Raw genomic sequence first — 27,087 nt, forward strand, 5'->3', positions numbered from 1 at the left:
AAGGAACTCATCAGAGCCTTCCACTCTTGTTGGGTCATGGAAGTGATGATCTCATTGTTAAGGACCCCTCATCCTGCATTCCTCCTTAGAAATGCATATCAAGCTGGTGTTGCCACAGTTCTGTGTATACATTTCCCATTCCCACAATGTCATCACCATTGTCTTGGACTTGATGCTCATCTTTCACAGCCTTGGATCTGTGCTTTAACTCCTACATGCGCGGTTCCTGGGTTTGTGCGAACCTGCTCAGGTTCATTTCTGCTTTGATTCAATTGACCATTGATAAAACTTATTTCCATGGATTGTTTCTCCATGTTCTCATTTATAGACACCTTGAAAAGTGACATGCATAATCCACTTTTAATACATTTTCCAGCAAGGTGAGAATGAGTTTTCTACAGAAATAAGATTAGTACTTTGACATCGTTAAAAAGTAAAATAGTTAAATGTTTTAAAATAGTTTTGAAGTGTGTTAAATACTAAGTAATAATATGAATACTTTATATTATTTTAACATTTGGAATTATACATAATTATACATTTTGACAACTTGTTTTTTTTTCTGAGACCTCCATTAACTGTGTTTGTTTTACCTAAGTAGAAGAAATAAATTGGCTCAAATCTAGAGCTAATTCTTTTTTCCTGAATTCTTGGCTTTGACTTTCTTCTGTATTGTTGGGCACCACATTTCTGCTGGGAGCTATCACCTCTGCAGCAGGGCCCTCAAGAGGTTTGCGTGCAAAGGGCTGTTAAATGCCTGGAAACGGACACATGTCTTCTAGTAAATTTTAAAAAATCCCAAAGTTTAGTAGTTTACATGTTTACTTCTGAACATGAAGTCTTGCCAAAGCCAAAGTTCTAAAAAAATTTACTTAAACTCAAGATTTTTTTAAAGTTATGATTTTTTGGAAATATCTAATATTTTAGACAAAGTTCTAAATGCTAGCTAATCTTGCTCTTGTGTATAAAATTTCTGTATGTATACATCAAGTAACTTCTCTTAAAAATTGCCTTTTCACTTTATTTGGAAAGTAACTGCAGATAGGTACAGTGGTCTTAACACTCATTACTATTTTAATATTTACAATTTGATTCTGTTTTTTTACACAGGGTTACTCAAGGAGTGTTAATAAGTTTCTAACAATTTTATTTTGGTCTACCATTTACTTTTATAATTCATGCATTGTTATAAGACACAACAGGTATGACTTTCACTATATTTTAATGTTGATTTGCTTTGCATATTTGAAGAAAAATGGGTTTATACTTGTAAAGTACTGTATTGATGGTTTCTTGGAAGTGTAATTAAAAAACTCCTGTCATGACTATGAATTTGTTCATTTCTCTTCATTTTCTCCCAATATATTGTGCCATATATTGAATGGTGAACTATATATATCATATAGTGAGTTGATTAGCTGCATACAATTCTGAGTTTTATTATTGGCCAGGAATGATTGGCAAGCATTGATCAAACCCTTACTCTGTGCAAACACTGTTCTAAGGGGTTACCTGTATTATCTATTTAATCCTTACATAGTATCGTGGGGAAAGTAATTTTATTATCTCTGTTTTTCATTTGAACCAATGAAAGTGTCTTATTCTTGGTAACTTAAGCAGTGAAAACTATGGACCATCATTTTTTATTAACTTTTAATTACTAATGCTCATCATTAATGACTAGATCCATATAGTTTTTATATGAAATATTATTCTTAAGCTCCATCATATATTTCTCTGATGCACAACCAATTCAAGCGAAAAACACTCATTCATGTAAATGAACTCTGTGGTGCCATTCAGCACACATACATACACACATTACTTAATCCTAGCACCATTGGTAAGGATTCTAACATACAAGAGGTCTGTCCAGAAAGTATCGTGCCAAGCAATATGAAAACTAGAGACATTTATTGAAGAAGATACAAGAAACATTGTACATAAGACAATGATGTCTTAGTCCCCTTCAAAGTAGGTACCTTGGGACTCCACAAAGTCCTGGGATCTTTGTTAATTAAAGCCCATACACGTTCAACATTCTCAGGTGTTCTGCTTATTGCAGGCCTTCCAGAATGTGGATCGCCTTCAACAGGTTGTTTGCCATCTTTGAAGAATTCGTGCCACTCTTTTATTTGTGCTGCACTCATTACATCACCCCAGAAAGCCTTCTGAATCATATGAATAGTTTCTGCAGATGGATGTTCAAGTTAATGCAAAACTTGATGCAGATTCATTGTTCTACTCACTCAGTTATTTTGAATGCAAGGGCCACACAGTACACATGCTCACTCAATGGTGTCTACCACTCTCTACTGCCTAGTACAGAGAAGCCATCATTGTTCGCATATATGCATATTTAAGTCTGTGTGTGAGTATGTTTATATTATAAAAAGACAATGAACAGAGTTCTTGGTAGGGAGCCTGTGGACATTCTGGGGACTGTGCCAGGACACATTACTTATCCTGGAGGAAGAAAGATCTGTATCCCCAAAACTGATCGAAACTATAATGGCATAAGGCAATCTAAAAACATAAAAACATATCTCCATGACTGTATCAGATCTTATTGTGTCCCACAATCAAAGGATATTTGCACATCTATTTGCTTACTTTTTCACAAATTTGATTGGCAAGTTGTCTGCCAAGCCCTTTGACCTGGGAAGGCAAAGATGAATGCACCAGGCCCACAGGTTTTGTGGGGATGGAGCCTGACACAGTAGTTGTGGTGAAACATGAGCTATGCAGAGGTGATAAGGAAGAGAGGGAATCTAACTTGGAGAAGAGAAGGATTTCCAAAGGAAAGGTCCTCTGGGTGGAGTCTTGCCGAATGAAGAGGAATTCATAGGGCAAACCAGCAGGGAGATGCCACTCTGGGAGAAAAGAGCCACCAGAGCCACACATCAGGAAGTTGTATGTGAAATCTAAGCTCTCTTGTACTAAGTCCCTTTCAACTTTCATACTGCATTTTCCTCCAAGGAGGATGTTCTGAGAAGCAATTGTAATGCCCCTTAGAAAATGGCAGAGTTAGAGGATGGGCTGTGGGCCTTGAAAACTGCTGTTTATGCTATAAGTTCCCAGACTCTGGTATAAAGACTGGAAATTACACCACATAAAAAGCTCTCGTGAGTAATGGATCTTTTAAAGTTTGGATAAGTGCTATAAAAAAAAGGACCTTTCAGCAAGTTTTATATCCACTTTAAAATAAATTTAATTGTATTTTTAAAATAATCACTTTGGGTTCTACCCACCATAAAATCAAATGTCACAGAAATAATTTTAGTTTTTTGACATATTTATTGACCAGGAAGAGGTTAACTGGGTCAAGCTGTGTTTGATGTTGCCAGAAACACGTTCTATAACCGTGTGTTTGCATATATATGGCTCATAGATGAGAAACACATTTTGCAAGTGAGTTTTACCAAAATATATGGCTGTTATTTTTGCCTTGAATGTTGACTGTTCGTTCTAAATTCCATTTTCATTACTGAAATGTTTAAATGCTGCATGCACAGCTGTAAAGTGGCCCAAATTCTTCACCCCTATGGGTAGCACCAGTTTTTATATCACCACTAATGGCTTGAAGATACCAATGGAATGACATCTGTGTTCAGGCTTATACATATTTAGTAAACAGAGAAACAAAATGTTTTTTTTTTGTTTTCTCTACAAAACAAATGATAAAAGTACTGCAGTGCTTTTGAAGTTGATCTATTTCTTGATCATTCAACCAGGGTTATTTCTGTCCTTGCGTGATCTTCCCAACATCAAAGATGAAAAATGTGATGTAATGTTGAGTATAAACTCTGCAGCAGACCTTTGCTTATTTATCATACTAATTAAGTACTCAGTGCAATTTGACCAGAATTGAATTATAACCTACTTTTTGTTATGAATGTTTCCAAAAATAAAAGCAGGTTTAAACTGAATGACAAGGATAAGTTTTCTGTGGTTAACCATGTCCCATATTGAGAAAAAGCAATTGGTTTTCAATTTACAACTTTTTCATCTATTTATTTATGTATTATCAGCAAAATCAGGACTTGGCAATTTGTTTGTCAATTAACTTATTCTATGCATTTAAAAGAAACCCATTATTTCTCTAAAGCTGTATTTTATTCTATACATTTAAAAGAAACCCATTATTGCTCTAAAACTGTAAGTAGACATTTTGTGACAAAATACACATAACAAAATTTATTATTTTGAAGTATACAATTTAGAGGTCTTCAATACTTTCATGATGTTGTGCCATCATCACCACTATCCAGTTCCAGAACTGTTCACCCCAAACAGAAATGCTATACCCACTATCCAGTAACTCCCATATTCCTTTCCCTAGCCCCTGGAAAATACATATTTGCATTCTGTACTTATACATTGGTCTAATCTAGATATCTTATATAAATGGAATTATTCAATATGTGGCTTTTTGTGTCTGGCTTCTTTCACTTAGAATAACAATTCCACTTATAGGTATATACCCAAAGAAATTAAAAATAGGTGTTAAACAAAATTTTGTGCACCAGTGTTTATAGCAGAAGAAAAGTGAAAAAATAATGCTGGTGCCAATGGATAAATAGATAAACAAGATGTGGTATATTTAAAAAAAACACACCATGGAATATTGTCCAGCCATAGGAATGAAGTGCTGATAAATGTGACAGCATGTTGAACCATAAATCATTATCTTAAATAAATTTTTATAGGTCAAACTTCTCACAAAGTTAGGCTTCTCTCTTTGTTGGCTCAAGGTCACTGATGGTGGCTGTCACTGAAAAAGTGCTGATTGGGTTTGAAATCTTTGGCTGAGCCTGTTACATTGCCATTTTCTACCACCAGGTCATCCAGAGCCTTCCCAGGTACATGTTTGAAGCCACCTGGTCACTCTGAAACAACAAACTAGCTGGTGGCGAAGGATTAGTAGAAATAAAATTAAGACGCTGTTCTCTACCTGCCTATAAAACTTAGAACAGACAGTTAAAGGGATCAACTTCATCTACAGAATGAGTAATTAGACCAGGTGACTGGGAGTTCTTTACAGCTTTGAAATTCTGAGACAAAAAAAAATTAGCTAGCTCAGATCTCTATAAAGGTATGTTAAGTAAGTGGAGGTGAGAAAGTGAGTAACCAGGCCCCTGCAGAGACTGGTCTTGCTAGGTTGAAATCAAGTCTGTCTTAGGACCATGTTGGCATCTTGCAAGGGAGCAGGGTAGGAAGGTGCCAGGCATAGCCCTTCAGATAGCATGCATGAACAAAGCATGCATGAGAAGTGTCAGCTGGGAAGCAGATGGAGTGGGCATGGGGAAGACAGAGAGGATTTTAGCTCATATACCCAAAAAGGCATGTCCTGACCTTCAGAAACCAAAGGTACTTGATTGAGGGAGAACAATATGTATGGTGGGCAAAAGAGACACTTCTTGAACCTCATGCATAATTTAATTTGCCAATGGATGTGTTGGGAGCCACTGAGGATGGGAGCAAGGCAAAGATGAAGAAGATAGGTTTCTCCTAATGGAGCTCCTGGTCTCAGTGAGGCTGTAACCAATGGTCACATGTGTTGTATCCCAGAGCACAGCGGAGATATATACACACAGAGATGCACTCACACACAATGATGCACACAAAACACAGACACACCCTGAGCCAACATCAGCACTCTCAATCTACACTCATCACAAACCTGAAACTGTGGCTTCCTGATAACCACTTGTAACCATAGATAATAACATCGATTTGAATATCAGAATCCAATAAAAATCTTATATCATTAAGTATAAACTTAATACTATCTAAGAAGTGGAAAAAGGCCCTGGCTGGTGTGGCTCAGTGGATTGAGAACTGGTCTGCAAAACAAAGGGATGCTGGTTCTATTTCCAGTCAGGGCACATGCCTTGGTTGCAGGGCAGGTCCCTGGTATGGGGCACATGAGAAGCAACCACACATTGATGTTTCTCTTCCTCTTGTTCTCCTTCCCTTCCCTTCTGTCTAAAAATAAATAAATAAAATTTTAAAAAGAAATGGAAAAAGGAGGAAAACCTCAGATAACTTATATTCTAAAGTGGGCCAAGGAAATAAAGATACTACCACAATTTGGGGAAAGGAAGAAAGAGAATATACTTATGTTTCATTATCTTATGTTCCTCAAGCCATCCAGAGAAGAAGTGCTCACCAACATGATCCCCTGAGCCAGGCTGGAGAGGGTGATGCCTGTGTGCTTGCTTATGTCAGCTGTGAATGGGAAGGTCCAGGTTCTACCCAGATCTGCTGCTTAGATAGTTCGTGAAGAGAAGTAATAGGAAAGTCACAGGAGATAGCACAGTGGCTCAGAGTTCTGCCTATGATAATTTTGGGCCACTAAAGACAGAACATTTGAGTTGATGAGCTGGGCCCATGGTGCCTGGGCTATATGAACCTGGTTTGATGGGCAGAGAGGTATGTTAAACCAAGGGGAACTGTGCAAAGGAGCTGCCATCTCCAGGCCCCCCTCTATGAGAAGTTCTTCCTGGGGCATACCCACTACCCTCCTGTGCAGGCCAAATGGTGCCATGGATAGATCTGCACATCCACATCAAAATCTGTTGCAGAATTCCCCATCTGCGATAGTAAGGTCTATAACTAGTGACAGCTGCGTAGTATTGTTAGAGACATGCACACAGTGGAGCACAAAAAGGCTCACTTCTCTATTGGAATAACCACATAGCTCTAGATCTCACCTTTCCAGCAGCTTCCCTTAGAAGAGCAGTGCAGTCCTTCAGGGCTGGCTTTGCCGATGAATGCAAATGTGTGATTCAGGTTACCAGTCTACAAGTGGCTAATTCCTTCCCAGAGCTCCCTTCTCAAATCTTGGATGTTGCTTCAAGCTCATCTGAGGAACTAATGTTTTGCAATTAAGTAAACAGACTGTCATGATACCTCCACCCTGTTCTTCTAATGTTTGGTTTCTCTCATTTCTATTCTGTCCACAAGGCAAAGCTCAGAGCTCAGTAAGCTGAGAGAGTTCACCTTGGCAACTTGTAAAATGGAGAAAATAAATTCCATGGATGCAGCCTGAGCTTTTCACAAAACAAAAATAGCATGCCATATTGACAAAGAATCCCCTTTAAGGGCACCCGCAGCCAATTACATTGGCCATCTCTGTTCCTCTTTGTATTGCACAGAGCTTGAAACAACCCTTCACACATGTCTACCAGCATTCATCAGTAATGCTGAGCTTCCCATAAAGGTCAGGTGCATCATAACTGAGAACAAAATAAGGCATATTCCTCCTCTTAAATGCTATTCTGTCTTCTCAAAGACATGGCAAATGCTGTGTAAACAGGCATCATTGCTGTGGTGAGCACATCATCTGGAGGACTCTGTAGATTTACCGGACCCTAAGGAAGAACTATTCTGTGGTCTCACTGAAAGGCCAGAATTCACCAGGAGAGGGACCTTCTACATGGGAAGGTGCTCTCTCCAGTTTTGCTAGAGAGGAGGGTGGATTGTTGCCATGAGGCTGAGAAAGAAAAGAGACTCAGAAGCAAGGGCTTTGATGCCATCGGAGTTACTACTTCCTTGACTTCAGTCTTGTTTAAAAGCAAACCTCTTCTGTGAGAAAGAAGTAAGCAAACAAAACAAACAAAAGCAACAAAATAACCCAGAGACACAGATAACAGTGTGGTTATTACCGGAGGGAAGGGGAGTGGAGGCAAATGGAAAAGGGTAAACAGGGACAGTAAAGGAAGGAGACTAGATTTTGGATGGTGAACACACAAAGCAATGAGCAGATGAATGTTGCAAAGTGGTACACTTGAAATCTATATAATTTTATTGACCAATGTAATCACAATAAATTCAACTTAAAAAGAAAAGAAAGCATGCCAAGCAGCCTCTCCAAGATGCAAGATACTCATGAAAACTAAGACACACATGGATATAGCTCATCATTAAAACTTAACATTGATTTGACTTGCTGTTGTATTTTTCTAATTATAAAAGTAAATATGATAATTGTAAAAGATTGGAAAACTCAGAGAAAGCATAAGAAAAGCAGCAATCACCTTCCTCTCCTGTGTCAAATTCATTTTAAAAAGTAGATGGCTCCCCTCAAATTAAGCTCACAGAAAATACCCATTCTGATGTTTAGAAGAAGCCATATCAAAATTCTTATCCTCAAGGAGTCAGAAGGTAGCTCTTGCCCACTAAATACATTCTGTTCATGGACACAGAGAGATCTTCTGTACTGAAACAGTCTCACTGTTGTGTCTTTACTGCTTTTTGAGAGGATATTCACTCACAAACACCATGTGGGGCTGTGTAGTCATCTTAGTCACCAGTGAACATTTGCATATTTGCCAGTAAGTCTGGTAACTTCAGGTTCAAAGTCTGCCCCATCACTACTGCTTCTATGGTTTATTGACACCTACTTGGTCCTATCTGTTTACTCCATTTGTTTTTTGGCTATTTCATTTATTTTCTCATTAATTCAGATATTTGCTCATTCAACTTTATTATGTAAACTGTGTTACATAAACAAAGGTTACAGTGGCCCTCTGCCTGGTCCCCCAGGATGGTTCTGACTGACATTTTTGACATTACTAATAACATCACCTTTCACTTTCTAAAGGGTCCCAGCCTGGAAGATAAATTACTTAGTCACTAAAAATGAATGCCATTTACATACTTTAAGAAATGACTTCATATACGTATAAGTGACTTTATGAAGTCTGCATTTTGAGAAACTCCACTTTGGCAAGAATACAAAAGAGGAATTGGAGGGGAATCTAACCTGAAGGAAAGAGGTCAGTAGAGAAAATACTTCACCAGTCCCTCTAAAATATTGAGGGCTTGAAATAATGCATTAAAAGTAAAGCATAGATGTGATCCTTATTCACAAAATATAATCATTGAGCATTTGTACATGGGAAAGCATGAGGCACAGAAAAGATAAATGATGACTCAGAATTCTGGCTAAGATGGAGGATTCAAAGGAGACATGGATGTAAAATATTGGTATTATGTGTTACGAAACTGGCCTGAGAAAGAGTGTATCAATGAAAGGTAGGAAGTATGAGAGTGTCATTGTACAGCTGTCTTGAGGTTCAGATGGGACACCAGATGACTTTCCCAGAGCTGGTTGGAAATGCAAGGTTAGAGCTCATTAGAGATCTTGGGCCACAAACACACAGATTTGGGATCCAGGGGCATGCAATCCTCAGCAATGGGTGAAGTTGCCACCAAGGCAGGGTCTGCAGGGCCTGGGAAACCCCAACCTATAGAATTTTTGTGGAGCATGGAGTCAGTAATGCAAATTAAGGAGAGGCTAGACAGACACAGCAGGAATGTTCCAGAACACAGGAAGATGCTTAGGGTAGACAGAGTAGCCATCAAGGTTAACCTCACTGACAAAAAATAAGATGGAAGATCCCTCTGGGTTTCATTGGATACTTGCTTGATCATAGAGAGTCCTCCCAACAGCAGTTTCATTGGGTGTGCTGGGGCCTGGAGTCAGAAGCCAGGTTAAAGAAAACCTGGATAAAGTAAAATGGAATGCAGAAAGTAGATAATTAATCCTCCAGAAGCGCTGGCCTTGGCTGGAAGATGAGAAAAAGCCAAGAAGACAGAGGAAAAGGCAGGATCCACGGGAGACTTTTTAAATGAAAAGACAAACACATTTTTGAAGCTGAGAAGGAGGGATGTGGAGGTTGAGTATGTGAATTTGGAACATGATCCAGAGAAGCTGTGATGTGGTGATTCTGAGTCCTGTGAGTCCAGAAAGATTGGAGCCATCTCTTGAGACTAGATGCACAGTTCTGGAATGCAGGGGGTGATAAATAAAAGAAGAATATCCTGCAAGGGGATAGGCACACCATAAAAGGTTGGCTTAACTTCTCTGAGAAATAACAGAGGAGTTGACTAGGGCTGAATAAAAAAAGGTCAGGAACTGCCAAGAGCATAACTGGGACTTGGGATCCTGTGCAGGAGGTGGCATCACTCCCTGTGTACTTTCTTTCCAAAGCTCATGATGCCCTGGGCTTCAGAACAGAGGAAATGAACATTACCTATAGCCCAGGTACATGGATTAGTGGGGCATCCACAGACTCAGGTAAGAACGGGCCTCATGTATACACAGCTCTGAACAGGTGCCACGGACATGAAGAACCATCAGTATTAATGTGGGTTAGAACCTGGCCAGTGTGTGTTTCTGACAAGACACTTTTACTCAGGACTTTAAAACATAAGGAAAATGGTGTTTGAGAACAAATAAATCTCCCTAGAGATTTTAGTGTGTGGCATGTCACCAGTTAAAATGGCTTTTTGCCCACATAACTGCTCTCAACAAGCTTTATTTACAAGAAAACAATTTTGCATTCATATCAATAGAAAGATCATTTCATTAGTCTTGGCAAGGTAGGTGGGCTTTTAAAGGATTCTCCTCTATCTGTTGATCTCTCTAATTGTATTGATTAAAAAACAGATAAAGATATAAATACATAGATGGATGAGTGGATAAATAGATGACAGGAAAGAGGGAGGATGGATGATGCACAGGTCAAATCTTACTGTAAATAAGTCATTAACAGAACTCTGGCAAACAAATCAATGATATTCGAGCCTGTGCCTATGGATTGCTTTTAGCAGTTGACTAGCATTGCTTGTAGGGAACTGATCTAAAACCTGAGAATTTGTGGGGCCTGGCTCCCTGGGAAACGTCATGGACATTCTATTACTATCTGAGTATAAAACAGAGATGTTCCATGAATGCATGCACCCCTTCTAGTCAGGAAGTAGAGTTCCATATATTATTAGGGGCTTCCTGTAGAACAGTGAGTGAGACCTGGGGACCCAAATCTCTGCCTGCTCTGCCTGTCTTGTGATTCCTGAGGCCTTTGATAGTAGTAACAAGATAGCACTGGAAACTCATGGGAGTTTAATTTCTAAAACCAATACTTTGCATTATCTTAGAAGTACTTAGCTTACGTTAAATTCTCACAAATAAATTTTATAAAATAGGTTAAGCCCCCAAATTAAAACATGGCCCATTATTGTTTCCTGTAAAAAGCCATTTCAAATATTACGGTCTAAACATTTTCTAATAACAGATGTGATAAAGGTAAATGCTTCCATTGAGTATCTCATGCTATTTTCTCTGTAAAATGTACATTTTACCAGTTCTATTTTTTGTGGTGTCTGAAAGACTGAGAAAATGTTGATTTCTTTATGCAACACATTGAGATACATCTAATCACATGTGATTGATTGTTATAATGCTACTTGAAGTTTTAATTGAAATATTATCTTCTTAATAAAAGAAAGTTTTTTTCTAATCCAGAATGATTAACACTTAAATTAAGCTAATAAAAGTGATACTGTGGGATCCTTATGTAAGCAAGATGGTAATAAAGACACAATTAGCTAGTGTCTCCTGTGTGTAGGAGGTAGAAACAAGGAAGAGGTAGAAAATGTCACTTTCTGCTCCTCCTCTGGCCTCATCTCCCCAAAGCCTGGGCAGAGTTGTTACTCTGGAGATGACATACCAGATTTCCACCCAAACAAGAGGCACAAAGGAGGTGGAGTGCAGGTGGGAGAAGAGGGAGTTCCAGGAAGGGGCATGAAGGCCTTATTCCAGAGGAGTGTATCAAAGTCAGTCCTGGGTGGAAATAGTCCCTCCGAAGGCTATGGGCTGGCCTGTCTGGACCTGTGGGTTTGTGGTTGTGTGTGACTTGCAGTGCCCACACTGGTCAAAAGAAGTTGTGATGAGCTGAGAAAAAGCCAGCCCTTCAACCACATGTTCTACATTCCCCACAGCCAGGCCCTCAGGGTGACCTGAAACAGATCTGCCTGTCATCTATGGACATTTGGAGCCCTAAGAAGGTGGCCTCAAGTTTTCAATCAGTGTGGGTACTGGCTCAGCAGAGTTTCTCTCAAGTCCTCCCATGGGATATGTCCTTGCTCTGTCCATACACTGCCACACATCTGGGGTCCCTGTTGCTTATGACAGAGTTGCTTATGTAGGATAGACTGTACCTCACCAGCACATGATGAAGCCAAGTCATTTGAAAGTGACCTAGGATAATTTGAATAAGGTATTGCTGAGATGTCCTTATGCTCTTGCTTCTATACAAAGCTCAGATTTTAAAACTTTAGGAGAGAAACACGAGATGGTATATTTATAACAACCTAAAAATCCTTATGACAAACAAAGCACAAGATGTGAAGGGCTTGTTGTAGGCTGGGCATCAGTCACTGCTCAACTGATTTCCATCACTGACAAAAGTAGATTCAAGCAAATCCCATTCCAGTGTGTTAACTGACAGTCCAAATCTCACGACTTGTTAATTTTTGATGGGTCCTCAAGACGTCAGTTTGAATTAACAAGCTTTACCATAAGTCTTGTACTAATTTAAGATTTGGGGGAAATGAGAAATGACCTGAGTTTGTTGACAAGTGTTAAAAACGGGAAGGAAGACGTTACCCAAGACTATGGCAATAGGAAAGAGAGTTTGGGGGCTCAAGTATGGATAAAACAAAGACAGCTGCAGATTTATAGCCTTTATAGTCCATGACCAGACTGAGGGGTCAGTCTAGACAATTACTAGAAGCAGACATCAAAACTAGGGGTATTATTGCTAAATCAACTGAACAGGAATCTTGCTAAAGGGTGAGCAGGTATCAGGGTGAGGATTCTCTCTATACTGACTTAGCAGAATTTTTGCTAAAATTGAGCTACGTAGGCCCATCAGGAATGGGGACCAATGTAAAAACCTGGACAACCAGAGGGCTCAAAGGAATCTGAGTAAATTTAGTCAAGAAAAGAGTCTTTGTCACAAGTTAGAATGCAGCACAAAATTCAAGGTCATAACGAGTGGGGTTTGGCTCTGTTTCAGACCCCTCTTGTTTCTCCCTCTCTCTCACCCTACATCACAATTTCCAACCCCATCAGCACACTGCAAGGCCAGGTCACTGCAACTGTATTGTCATTTCTCATTTCAGTGTGCTGAGGGCTGTGTCACATCACATCACCGCCAGCCTGCATGGAGGCATAGCTGGAGCTCATGTATTGCTGTTGACTGGATGAACAAATGAAGGAACAAGTGTAACTGAAGAGCACAGTGGGTTTGGAGAGCCTGGAGAATATTCCAAAAGTCTGTATAATAACACCAGTTCTTAGCCTTCACTATTAGCATTTGGGGAACCTCCAATATACGACCATGACCCTGTATACACTGATATTTGCAAAATCGCAAAGACCATAGCAACATAAAATTACCGTGGAGAGTTATATTATAATCCCATTGCATGAAGCATGAGCTATAAAAATTCACTCAAAAAGATGAAATCTCTAGAATCAAAAAGAATTCTCAAGTAATAACTGGTTCTATGGATGATGGGTTGATCACCCTGTGAATTTTTTATTACAATTTTCTGCTTATATTTTCCCCACTACCCCCCAACTCCAAATAACTTCTCTCTACATGAAAAAGAATCCCTGGAGGATGATATTAGAACTTAAATGTTCACAATGAAATTGATCCCAAACATCTTATTGTTGAAAAGTTCTGATTGTGGTTTATTAGAGTGGTTATGCAAAGTCTAGTACCGACTATTTTGAGGCTATGGTTTTTAATGTATTGCAATATTTTCAACATATTACCTTATGCTTCACTACAATTCAGTATGTCCGCCTACAACTACACAGATTGTCAGAGCAGGAATTACTGAGTGCACCCTCCTTCCATCTTCTTGTTTGCCACCTGCTCAGAGCTCTTTAAATCACAGTCAGGCATGAACCCAGCCATCTTTTTGCTACTGCCTATTGCTCTGGCTAGTTTTAGTTTATAACTGTGCTGGGATGTGTTAGAAGCCATTAAGAGAGCATTTTGGTTTTTGCTGCTCACGACAATTTCATTGTAACACTCAGATTTTTGCTCATTTTGGTTATGAATCTTGTATTGCTAATAAAGAGATTTAGAAATATATTGATTGAACTATTAGTTTATTTCATTTGTTACAAAATATCCTACAGTTCACATAAAATTATTTTAAATATATAATTTGTAATTTTCTGTGATCAAATTACAGAAGCTGGAGTGTTGCTGCTTTACTACTTTAAAAAGATGCTATGGAAATGCTTACCTGTACATCCACTGGGAATACTTCTTAAAGCCCACACAGTAAAGACAGAAGTACATTGACTTTCACCTGCACTCATTCCATAGCCAAGGAGGTCCGCCTGACATCCAAGATAGTGTGGCACCTAAGGAAGCTGAAATGTCACATCGAACAGTGTGTAACCTCTGCTCTTTCAGGTTCCCACCAGGATCCACAGGAGACACTGTGAAAATGGAATCAGGTTCATGAATCTGAGGAATAATTATCCAGAAAGGTTTACATATGTGTACACCTGACATATGAAATTACCTCCAAAAAGTCAAGTGCCAAATAACAACAGTTTGGTCAACTACAGATCACATATATGAAGGTGGTCCCATTACCAGGGGTGTCAAACTCATTTTCACCGGGGGTCATATCAGCCTTGTGGTTCCCTTCAAAGGGCCAAATGTAATTTTAGGAGTGTATAAATGTAACTACTCCCTAACTAGGGGCAAGGAGCTCGGCAATACTGCCTGCTAGAAACAAGGTGCTGGGACGGATAAAACAAGGTGGAGAGCCCGATTCAGCCCACGGGCCTTGTGTTTGATGCCTGTGCATTAAACTATAATGGGGCTGAAAAATTCCTAGTGATGTTTCAGCCATCATTATGTCATAGTGCAATGCATTACTCACATGTTTGTGGTGTGCTGGAGTAAACAAACCTACTGTGCTGCCAGTCTTGTAACTGTAAAGCACATTTAATTATACACAATACATAGTACTTGATGATGATATTATCTGTGTTTCTGGTTTATGCATTCACTCTACTTCATTTTTATCATTGTTTTAGAGTGTACTCTTCCTATTTATAAAAGAAAAGTATGCTGTAAAACAGTATGCCGTGTTATGTTAGTAGCAGCCTCCTACATCTCATATTTACCTTGTCTCTTGATTGCATCGTTTTATCTCATGCTGTTTTAAAAATTTAGTGTAGTCTAAATGTAGTGTTTACAAAATCTGAAGTAGTGTAAAGTGATGTCCTAGTCCTTCACATTCACTCACCACTTTCTCTCTGACTCACACAGAGCAACTTCTAGTTCTGCAAGCCCCTCTCGTGGTAAGGGCCCTATACTCAGGTACCATTTTTTATCTGTTACACTGTATTTGTACTGTACAATTTCTATGTTTACATATATTTAGGTACAGATACATTTACCATTGTGTTACAACTGGCTGCAGTATTCAGTACAGTAATATGCTACACAGGTTTGTTGCCTAGAAGGAATAAGCTCTACCATATCAATTTCATACATCGATTCCATACTTAATCTGATTATGGTGGATAAATACCATTTTTCATCCAATTTCAACATTTTCATGGTTGTGATATATCTTAAGACATTGGTATTATAATAGCCAATGGTAAAATTGTTTTCAATAAGAAGACAGTAACTTACAGGAAAGCCTTAACATGTTATTTGGAAGACTAGTGCTAGAATAACTACTGACCTTAGTATTTTATTTGACCTCAGGGTACAAAATGTTACTGTCTCCGAATGTGGGATGGATTGTGAATGCTAATGGACAACAACGCAAGGCATGGTGCCGCTCACGCTGCACAGTCTTACCTTATGGTCTATTACCCAACTCTTATTAATTAGCTATTGCTGGCTACTAACCACCCCAGAACCAGTGCTTTAGAACTCGAGTTATTTATGTTTGTGCATATGTCTGTGGGTCTTTCAGGGTTCTGCTGATCCACCTGGGCTCAGTGGGGGAGGCTCTGCTTCACAGTAGCTCTATGGTTCAGGTCTACTCACCCTGAACCAAAGCTGGAAGGCCAGCAGCTATCTACAGGGAGCTCTTCTTGGGCCATGAGAAAGGCTCGAGATGGTGAGTGCAAATCTGTGAGGCCACCTATGGCTTAGAAGCGGAACACTGTCACGTCTGCTAACATGCCATGAGACAAAGCAGAGCATGTGACCAAATCCACAGTGAAGGGCAGAGGAATGCACACAGTCCACGATGAGGACATGGAGGTGCAGATGTACAGGGGAGTGGTGAATGTGAGGCCTCATGCAGTTTACTGAGGCCTTTATGGTGTGGCTTTGACCATGGCATATTTTTGATTTTCTGATTGTCTGTGGTTACTTTTATGGTTTGATTTATTTACCACTGTTATTTACTTATTACAGAAGATGTTTATTAGTATATAAATACAGCCATATTATATGATTTTAGAAGATCAAGACTATGAATTCCTTTTATGATGCTTTATAAACCCTGGAATTATAGTTATTTCTCAGAATTATTTTTATTATACTTATCAGTCTACCTACTGAGGTCACACATAAAAAAGCATCAAATTCACCACTACTATGTTTTTTCTTTAATATCTTTAAGTTTAAGGGCACCTTCTTTTCCTGAGATTATAACATTTGTCAATGTTCCCAACCTGCCAGGGAGTGATATTTGCTATCACAAGGCCAGCCTTCCATGGGCCATATGGAGGCACCATCTTGCATTCCTGGGAAGTGTTCACTTATTTCCATACCTGAAGTGGAGTCTTAATTCTGTAATTGTGGGTTCATCATAACTAATAAAATAAGACTATTGACATGTTCATCATTAAAATTGCATTCTGGTAAAAAGGAGAAAAGTTTCTTATTGATTTTACGTAAAGAGCTACATGATCATAAAAAGTAAAAAAAAGATTCAGTAAAATTGTTTGCATTATATTTAATCACTGGCATCACTTTTTAAAAGGTTTGTAGACACAGTTTAAATATAAATAAATAAATACATAATTATTTTTATTAGAATCACTCTAATTAATTATGCTAGTAATTTATTAATTTATAATCTATGTAAGAACTTTCAAAAGATTTTTTCATAATTCTGAGGGATTAGTTGAAGCAAGATATTTAGAGTGTTTCATTTCAGTTTGTACAACTATTGTCTGTTAAATTGGGTGCTAGAGACAAATGAAGAAATAAGAGGGCTTCTCATCTGCTTATTAAGAACTAAACTTTAATCACAATTAAATGTATTCTTTTAGGTCCATCTCATCCTCTGTAACTTTATTTGGAGTTAAACAAGTGTCTTTCACCAAGTCATCTGTTTCTGGAAGGAGTCCTGGGAGTTCTCACTTAGTTCCTTGATACCACATTCCTTGGGACAATGTCAGCTTCACTGTGAAGTCTGAGCCCTTGAGTGAGTCCCTATAGTTAGAATAGTTGGTCAGTGGCACCTCCTCAGTTATTTATGGCAATTCTTTTGATGTTTCTTTAGAAGAATCAGTGAGTTGTCATGTATGGCCGTGGCAAGTGTGAGGGAAATGAGGAACCACCAGCTGGCAAACCTCCACAGGGTGAAACAGCTCTGGTACACTGACTGTGACAAACTGCACCAAAATGGAGGAGGGCATGGCCCTCTTCTGAAGGACATGGGTAATCGAGTGATAAGGATAAAATCAAAGCCAAATCTATGATGGAGAATCTATAGGGGTCAGTGAGGACATTGACAAACCTCCAGAATATTCTAATCCATATCATCAAGACAGCCTGATTGCTAACATGCGACAGTGTATGTGAGCATCCAAACTGCAAAATCACAAGGCTGAGGATCTTCATGTTGATGACTTTACTTATTTCTAATTAACCTAGGAGCAGGTTTTCCTTGTGATGTGCCTTTCCCCTCGGTGCTGATTTATATGCAGTAGAGCTGCAAGAATGAAGTGAGAGAATGCAAACTTTGGAGAGTGGAAACTCAACCTAAATATTGCCAGCATTCCTCCTACTAGAAAGTAGAGGAGTCAGTCTTTACTGGGCCTCAGTTACTGTCAGGACAGTCCTTGAGATAGTTAAAGTAAGAAAGACATCCTAAAAGTTTTACTATTCTGAAGTTGGGGTATAAATACAGAACAGAAGATCATAAACAAACCTAAGTCATAAATATTTAAAGACAAGGAATAAGTCAAATCTCAGTCTAGAATGAAACAAAATGAAACACTTTAGCAAGTAGGTATCCATCACTATTAAGGATTTTAGCTTTTGTTAAAGAAAAAGAAAAGGAAGGAAAAACCCTTTTGTTCAAATATAGTTCAAGAGCATGTAAAAAGCATAAAAGTTAACAAATAATTTGGTGATAAGGAACTCTGTTACTGAGATACACAACAATATTTTGTATTTCCTATTAAGAGGGGAATGTATATTAACATATTCAAAGGTCAACTTGGAATGTCACAGAAAGAAAATATAAGTTGTAGGTTTTTTAAATGCCATTCATGCAACAATTTGCAGGCCACATTTTACAAATCTTTTTCTCAATTTATAATTATTAATATTGAGCAAACTTTGTCAATATTTTAACACATCCCACTGCTCCTTTCAAATTTATTAGTCACAAGTAATATAAACCAAAACTCACTTTCATTTATATTTTTAATACTTATTTAGACTTTTTAAAAATGTTGATCATGTTATTGTTCTGTCTGTACCATATTTTATATTATGTCTTTTTTGATCTTCCTTCCTATTGTGGCACAGCCAGACAAAATTACACTGATTTCACCTTAATAGAGAAACACAACCAAATATAAACATATCCAATGTCTTCTAAAAATATGTCCTAAGTCACTGTCTTATTATCTATAACATTGCACATAGTTCATAAAGCAATCTTTCTTGAATATATATTATTTATTATGGTTCAAGTTATTTTAACAAATTTCACGTAAAATTTAAAATGTCACAGACAGAGCAAAAACATGATCAATATTTTTTAAAGGTCTAAGATTTTTAAGTACAAATTAATTGAGATTTTAATTAAGAAATAATCAAAATTTTGCATAAATTAGGATATTTTGGTGATATAATGTTTTATACTCTTATAAAATAGATGGGAAAGATAGAAAACAGTTTTAAAACAAAACTTATCAAACTAGCCTAGTTTACCCATGGATTCATTTTGATTAAGATTATTACCTAATTTTTGTTTGCATTTTTCAACACTAAATGTAAAAACTGTTTAAAATTTGCTTAAATTGTACTGAAGTTTCAACCATTTTTCCACTTTACCATTTTTTCTTCTTTCCTTCTTTTTACCTCCTCATCTTGCAACTTAGTCAGCAAGACCATTCAGAACCAGTGTCTGAACATAGTTTCCTTCTGATTTGAGCAAATATCTAAAACTTCAAAAGTTTGTAGTTTGAGACATTTGAAATTCAACATTATTTTCTTTTTAATTTCTGGAAATTCTTGATATCACTTACATTTTTATAGATGCTCACAAAATCTAAAACAAATCAGAACAGAAGCTCTGTCGAATTTAAGAAACCTATAGTCAGTCCAACTTTCTATTTCGGAAGCTAGGAGGAGGTATCAATGTGCCTGCTCAGAAATATATTTCATACAAATTCAGCCAAAGAACCCAAATCTTGGGCAAGCTCTGGAACTCAGGAGCTATTTATGGATAAATATATTATCACGTGACACTTTCACCAGTTGTCTAGTTAACCCGTGCTTTAAGTTAACAGTGCAAATGTAAAGCTTGTGTGTGTGCTGTTGTGAGCCCTGTGATTGGGTGCTGGCACGGACTTCTCTGCAGCCATAGAGAAAAGTGAGAGGTGGGAGACGGTCACTCCTCAGAAATCTTTGGGTTTCTTGGGAGTCAGGAAGTTCCAGACATACCAGCAGCTGCTGTCTCCCCATTCCATCCCACATTCTCAGCCAGTCACATGGTTGTTGACACCCTCAGGAAAACTCACTTCACTGCCTCCTCTTCTCTCTTTAAACCACAAAACCAGATGCAAAACTTTTTCCTCCTGTCTATGTACCCTCTCCCCTTTGTTGGTAAATATGCCTGCCTGAAGTATGTATTCTTAGAGTGTGCCTCACATGTTTTGTGTGAGTGTGTGTGTGTGTGTGTGTGTGTAGCAGAGGGGCAGGGGAATACAGAGGGGCTGGCCAAAGAAACAAAGAGGGTTACAGCTATAAATTATATGGTTTTAATAAAGGAGGGGAAGAAATGTTTATTTAATTCCTTTTTTTCCTACTGAGACACAAAAAGAATCAGAAGCCTTGGTTTTATCCCTCTCAAGGAAAGGCAGGACTACAAATTCACTAGTTCATTAGAACTGCAGAACTCATGGAGCTATTCCCCATTCCAGGTGGAATAAAAGTTTTCTTTCTGGCTGACTTGAGATCTTGGTGGCATGCTGAAAAGACAAACACCATTGAAAATGTTATCAATTGTTGGAGGAGCAGATAAATATGTGATGTGCAGAATGACATAAATGGTATGGTGGGACTTCCATCACCCTTACAAAAATGATATCTTGTGACCCAGTGGCAAGCAGATGCCTGTCTCAAATGCCAGAAGGTAGCACAGTCCCCAAGGCCAATTAGCCAATAGTCAAATGCACACATGCATGTACACACCAATACAAACACACACAGCCATTTATAGTATTTGCCATTCAGCAGAAAAAGTCAGAGAGGGTCAGACCATAACGTTTTCAGGTGTGTCACCAACAGGGAACGTAAGGGGCTGGGTTTACATCAGAATCACAACTGGCTTGGCCAAGAATCCAAACATAGAAAAGAAATAAAGCTAAGAAAAGACAGTGAGAGAAAGAGAGAGAGATTGCCAACAGAAATAAAAGCTCCTGATGGCTATGTGGGATTTTCCTTGGTAACTGAAAATAAATAAAACACGTACCTGCATGCGAAAATCTGCTGAGCACACTTTTGTGCTAACACCAGTTTAGTTTAGTATGCTCCTTTAGTGAGTCACCTCATAAATCTCAGTGGGAATGGAGGACTCGGAAAGAGGCAGTTCAGAAAAACTGCAACAAAAACACTTACCTGTAAGGAGGTGCAAGGAAGTCTGATCTTTAGAAGGCTTTGCTCAAATAATAACAGTAATAATAATAATAATAAACACTTAACACACATGGCATGGGATGGAAACACATACAAAATTACTAAGTTGGCAAGCCTACAGTTAGTTTTTCATGGTGGAAAAACAGCAGTTTTTTCGTCTGATCATCATATCCATAAAGGTCATGACACATCTCTGACATAGTTTTGCCAAGGTCAGGTTTAGTAGAATGGTTATTATTGAAGTGTGAGCTACTTAAGGAAACACTCATGTTTCCATTACTCTGGGAATAAGAACTAGACATAATGGTGTGTTTATTTTTAAATGTAATTGCCTGAATGTGGGAGGAGCTGTGTCTACTTATTTGCAATGGCTGCAGGAAAATGGTCAATTTTGGCTTCCACCGTGGGAAACTGGAACCAGTGTGGGTTAGTGGATGAAGCCAGCAAGCTGGAACTTCACCAAGTGTGCAGGAGTGAGGTTTTGGAGCAGAGTGAGAGCTGGTCTTGTTATAGGACCAAATCACCTGGACCATGATGGGCTATGACTCCTCAGTTCACAGGCAGACACCACCTGACATTGTGTGAATGGCTGAGTGTTATCCATTGAGACAGACAGCCATCAAGCTACTCCATCAGAAGTTTCATCTGAGGCCGAAAATGATAATCTTCTTAGGTCAGAGCTAAATTCAGCCAAGCTGAGAGTGCAGAAAAATAAACACAGAGGCCACCATTTCCTTTGGTCACATACCCACCTGGCTTTGAAAAAAAGAACAGCTCCCATCAGCAGATAGAATCCCCAAGGGATCTCCAAGGTCCTGTGGGGGAACTGCTGGTGAAGGCTAGACACCCAGACCTCACTAGGGCAGGAATCTGGTCTCAGATACATGGAATACTAGACAGTTCTACCTCTTCCTACATCTGCAATCTTAATTGATTTAAATCAATTAAGCTACCAATCAGAAGCTTACTATTTACCACTGTTTTTGCAAACTAACTAGGCATGCTGTTCAATTAACCCCTCACCCCAAATTTAGTTTTCTGTGTAGATATTCTATACACCTTCATATTTAAAGTGCAGATTAGGAAAAGGGGTTCTCTAACCTGTACAATAAGACAGATTATTCAGGACCCCAGTATATTTTTGTCTTTTGAGATGTCAAGGTGTTTTCGAAGTCAATCAAATAATTTGAAATCCTTTTGCATTTTTGTGCTACACAGATAAACCTGAGGACAATTTATTTGGAAAACAGCATGTAGTCAGAGCAAAAAGGAAGGATGATAGCATTGAGTAAATCCATTAGTTCCATCAATATCTTTCTTCATTGAAAGAAAGTATTCGGTGTTTAAATCTAACTTCCAACTCTTGATTTATGGTGCTCCTGGGCCCTAAAGAGAAGGAACTTATGCATTCTAAGTGGCAGTCTCCATGACACAAATAATTGCTGTTTACACTATGAGGTGTCCAGGGATACCTGAAGACTGCTTTGCCGTGTTATTTCATGCAGACTAATAAGAATGATATTAATTATAAACACAAATTTTTGGTCAACATATTACAATCTACTAACTCTTGGATAATGTTAGTCCCATATTTGCATCTGTCTTGGTGGATCCCAGGAGATGCTGTCCTATTCCAAAATAATATTGACATTATGACTTAGCAGCAAAAACCAGAGCAGACAAGATGTTTCTGTGCATTAAGTGGCTCAGTGTATGAATACAGTATTATCTCTAAGAGTCACTAAGACCTCTGGGATACCCAATAATATTTTATTTATAAGCCTGTCACTTTCAATATCAAAGAAGCCTAAAGGAATGGGCCACTTAAATACTCACTGTGTTTTGAGGTTACAGAGACCTGGTGTTCACGCACGCAGCTCTCTATGTTAACATTAATACATTCTATTGAGCTTGCCATCGGGTCTGGGAGTGCGTGTGTGTGGGTCTACATACATATGAAGGAGGTTTTCTGTCTTCTCTGACAGGAGTGTTGACAGCCACTGACGTCTGTGTAGGTTACTCTGTAAGCATGCCTAGTTTTATGTCCAGAGACCAGAAATCAAGGTGTCATATCCACTCCCCCATCACACTTTTATGGTGTTAAAAATTCCATTTAAAACATTAAATTGAAAAACTTTAAATGCAGGTTCCGCTTCATGATCTCAAGTCTTCGGGTTAGTGTCAATCCTTACACTGACTTTGTGAAATTGACACAAGCGATCCAAGGAAACACCTGTGGCTTGGTGTCTCTGTTGGAGCCATCACTGGAATGTAGCAAAGAGATAAAATCCACAACAGCATGATGGGCCCCAGCTCAACAAGGCACGTGGGAAGAGCAGCGTGTTCCTGCTTTTTCCAGGGCTCTGCCTGAAGCTGGGAAGAGAAGGGGACCATGCGGATGTGGCGGCCCTGTGACTTTTGCCTACACTCAGAGCCCGTAGCACTGCACGAAGCTCCTCCTGCTATCCTCCTCCCCCTTTCAGCCCCCCTCCCATGAAAGACTCTTCAGGGCACCCACCACCAGGCTGCATGAGGCCAGGGCCTGTGCTTTCATCCCTAAACATTCCACACCCATCACAGATCACACACACAGGAGGCTCTGACACTGTTTACCGGTTGAATAAAGCACCTTTCTCTTGGATGGTCCCTGAGGCAAAAACAGCCTAAGTGTCTATTAGTAAATAAGTGGACCAAAAAACTGTGGTACATTTACACAAGGGAATACTACACAGCAGAAAGAGAGAACTCCTACCTTTTGCAACAACATGGATGGAACTAGAGAATATATGCTAAGTGAAACAAACCAGCCAGTGAAACACGAATACCATATGATCTCAGCTATAAGTGGAACCTAATCAACAAAACAAACAAACAAGCAAAACAGAACCAGAGACATGAAACAAGGAACAGTGGAAAGTGACCAGAGAGGAGGGGAGAGGTGGAAAGAAGGGGAAGGGGCCAGTCAAAGAGCATGTACGCATGACCCATGTCCATGGACAACAATATGGGAACTGACTGTGGGAGTGGGGGGTGGGATGGGGGTGGGAAAAGAGGGAAAATTGGGACAACTGTAATGGGATAAAATAAAAAATACTTAATAAAAAAAGAGAAGTAAGGGGGCAGGGACAGATGAGAGAGGGAGAGAGACTGGAAGTAAAATGAGGCAGGGGGTGCGGGGGAGGAAGAAGAGGAGGGGGAGAGAGGGATTGAGAGAGAGAGAGAGAGAGAGAGAGAGAGAGAGAGGGAGAGGGGGAGAGGGGGAGAGAGGGAGAGAGAGACTGAATGGAGAAGAGGAATTCTGAGGCTTACCCGGCCTCACCATGGGATACTGAGGAAATGAGTTACTTTTCTGGCCCCTGGGTTTGTCCGGTTTTGTTGTCTCCTTAGATTTCTGAAACATTGTAGTACTTCTGTGTTCTCCCAGGAGACACTAAATCAGGGATGTGAAATTCTGGTTACCTTCTCGTTAGGGAAGAAATATGATAGCTTCGCAGAGACAGGTGGAAAGTTCTGGTGTCCATCTGTCTAATTCCAGTGAGATGAGGAAAAATGTGAATAAGTTGAAATGTGCAGCCATTCCAGCTTCCAGCACATGAACACCCATATCAGTGCAATTAAAAACAACAACAACAAAAATTTAGCCACTCCATCTACTTTAAAGTTTGCATAAATACAAGAGTTTGTATAAATTTTACTACTATAATACTAATTCCTATAGTTAGTTTGAGGCAGCCCTTCTCAACATCTAATACACGAGCAAATGAGCCAGGCCCTTGGTCCTGGGTGACCCAGGGAGTCTGGATTTACAAGCACCTTTCGCAGGGTGCTGGAGCTGTTGGCCACTTTGAGTAGCTTCTTGACAGAGGGTTCTGCAGGCTTGCTGGGGTTCCCATCTTGTTACCAAACAAAGAGGTGGGGCCTGGGACGATATACTGTTACCCGAAAGGAACCCCCCAGGTTTGTTATGTCCGCTGCCAGAGGAAAGACGTCTCTCAATGCCAGAGATTCGTGAAAAGGAAGGAAATGTTTATTTAATGCTATACAAACTTAAAGTAGTGACCTAGTGTCTTCATCAAAATCCCAAACTCCCTTAAAACACCCACAAACACACACAGTCCTTCCTTCCCCCTTTGCCCAGTCTGGGGTACCTGATCTCAGGAAAAGAAATAGAAGTCCGTGGCTCAGGCAGTCCCCAGTTCTTCCCAGTAATCTGTCTCAGCTGGTAGGCCTCCCTCGGTTCCCAGCACCATCAGCTGTGCAGCCAGGATCTCCAGCTAAAGCCAGATGGTGGTTCCCCCTTCTAAAGCTGTGGGGGTCCCCACTCTGGCAAAGCCGTATAGTTCTCTCTCCACTGCCCCAGTAGCATGGTCCTCTGCACAATGGCTGTGGGAGTCTCCACTCTGGCAAAGCCGTGTGATTCTTTTCTCAATGGCTGCCACATCTGGATTTAAATCCCCGTACCAATATTCCTCTGCAGCCCCATTTCCGACTCCTCCTACAATCAGTTACACCTGCCAGCACTCTCAAAGCCTTCTGGCTTTACTGGGCTGCCATCATGAGTCTGGGCAGGCCTGGCCAATCTTCTCCAAGCTCCCATGCAGGTGCTGTACCTCGGGGGACCTGCCCCCCAGTTATGTGTTGAGGGAAGTTACTTCCATTCCCCTGGCTCAGAGCAAGGCCACAGCTATTTAACATATCTATACAACCAGTTAAAGGTTATAGATATGTTAAATGACCATGCCAGAGGTTAGCTGCAAAGCTGTTGCTGTACAAAACAGCTCTCAATGGTCCTGCTCCATTTGTCCCTTCCCCCAACCCACATCTGTGGTGGGAGGGTAAGGACATCCTAATATTTCCTGGACACCCTGAGTTCTGGATCCCATTCCAAATCTGTATTTGGGGCCCCCCTCTTGCCTGCACCCTGTTACAATCTGGGCCTCAGTCCTTGTTTTGCCACTGACCAACCTGGGGCTCAGGCATGTCATGTGACTCCCGTGTGGCCTGCTTTTTCTCCTTTGTGTGACCAATAGAGGAGTGCGGTCCTAGAGTTTGCACAGGGGTGAAATGAGATATACAAGTGGAGCGCTTTGTGTAGTCTGAGACGAACAGTGGGTTTCAGACTTTGCCCATTCTCCTTGATCTTGTAGATATGCTTCTGGAACTCTTACAGCAGTCAGGGCTTAGGGGCAGCTTCACTGCCAAGGGCACAGGGAAGGGCAGCAGAAGGCAGAACTCAGCCCTCCAGATCAGCTCACCTTCCCTGGGCTCCTGGCAACAGGGTCCTCAAGACGCTGGGCTTTGTCTTTGGGCAAAAGCTGCACACAGGGTCCTGTTCCCATTCACTGCTGTCCTGTGTCTGAGCTTCAGACAAATCATGACTATTTGCTATAAAATCACTTTGAAATGAGACAAGTGACTCACTAAAGACAGAAATAAGGCTTCCTTCCAAATATTGACTTTCCTCCTGTGTCTCTGGAGGACACTTACCATTTTGACAAAAACACTCAAATATCACCAAATGTTGAGAAATGCATGGATCTCATCAGAAAGGCATCTATCAATCTTTCATGTTGGACACTAATTTTTCAGATGGCTAAGCTCATTATTTTATAATAATTTTTTATCATAACTCTTGGAGAGTAATGATTACTGACTTTAAATTTTGGGAATATGTCTCTTTTTAAAAACAAATTTAACTTATTTCTCTTTTTGAGATATGCCTCTTTTTGGAGCATATATGCCAACTGTCCTTAAATATCAGTAACAACATATTGAATAACTGTTATGTCTCTGCATATTCAAATTATAACTATAAAGCTGTTTTGGTAAACTGAATAACAACTTAAATCAATCCCAATGCAACAATTTCCAGGCATTGATATTTTTCATGTTTCAAGAGAGGAGCTTCATGGTGTAAAAAATTGCAATGCCTGGGGATGGGGGGAGGAAAAAAAGGACCTTAGTACCACATTTCTTTCTATCTATCACAGGTAAAAACATGGAGTTGTTAAATGACTTGTTCAAGGTTTCCAGATTTGGGTCTCATTTTAATATATTTTTAAATGTTTATAGAGGTGTTTACCTGAACAGAAGTGGCAATGCAGGAATCTAGATAAGCTAGTCAGCT

Source organism: Phyllostomus discolor, chromosome 3 (genome assembly GCF_004126475.2).
Source record: "Phyllostomus discolor isolate MPI-MPIP mPhyDis1 chromosome 3, mPhyDis1.pri.v3, whole genome shotgun sequence".
In the NCBI taxonomy this organism is placed as follows: Eukaryota; Metazoa; Chordata; class Mammalia; order Chiroptera; family Phyllostomidae; genus Phyllostomus; species Phyllostomus discolor.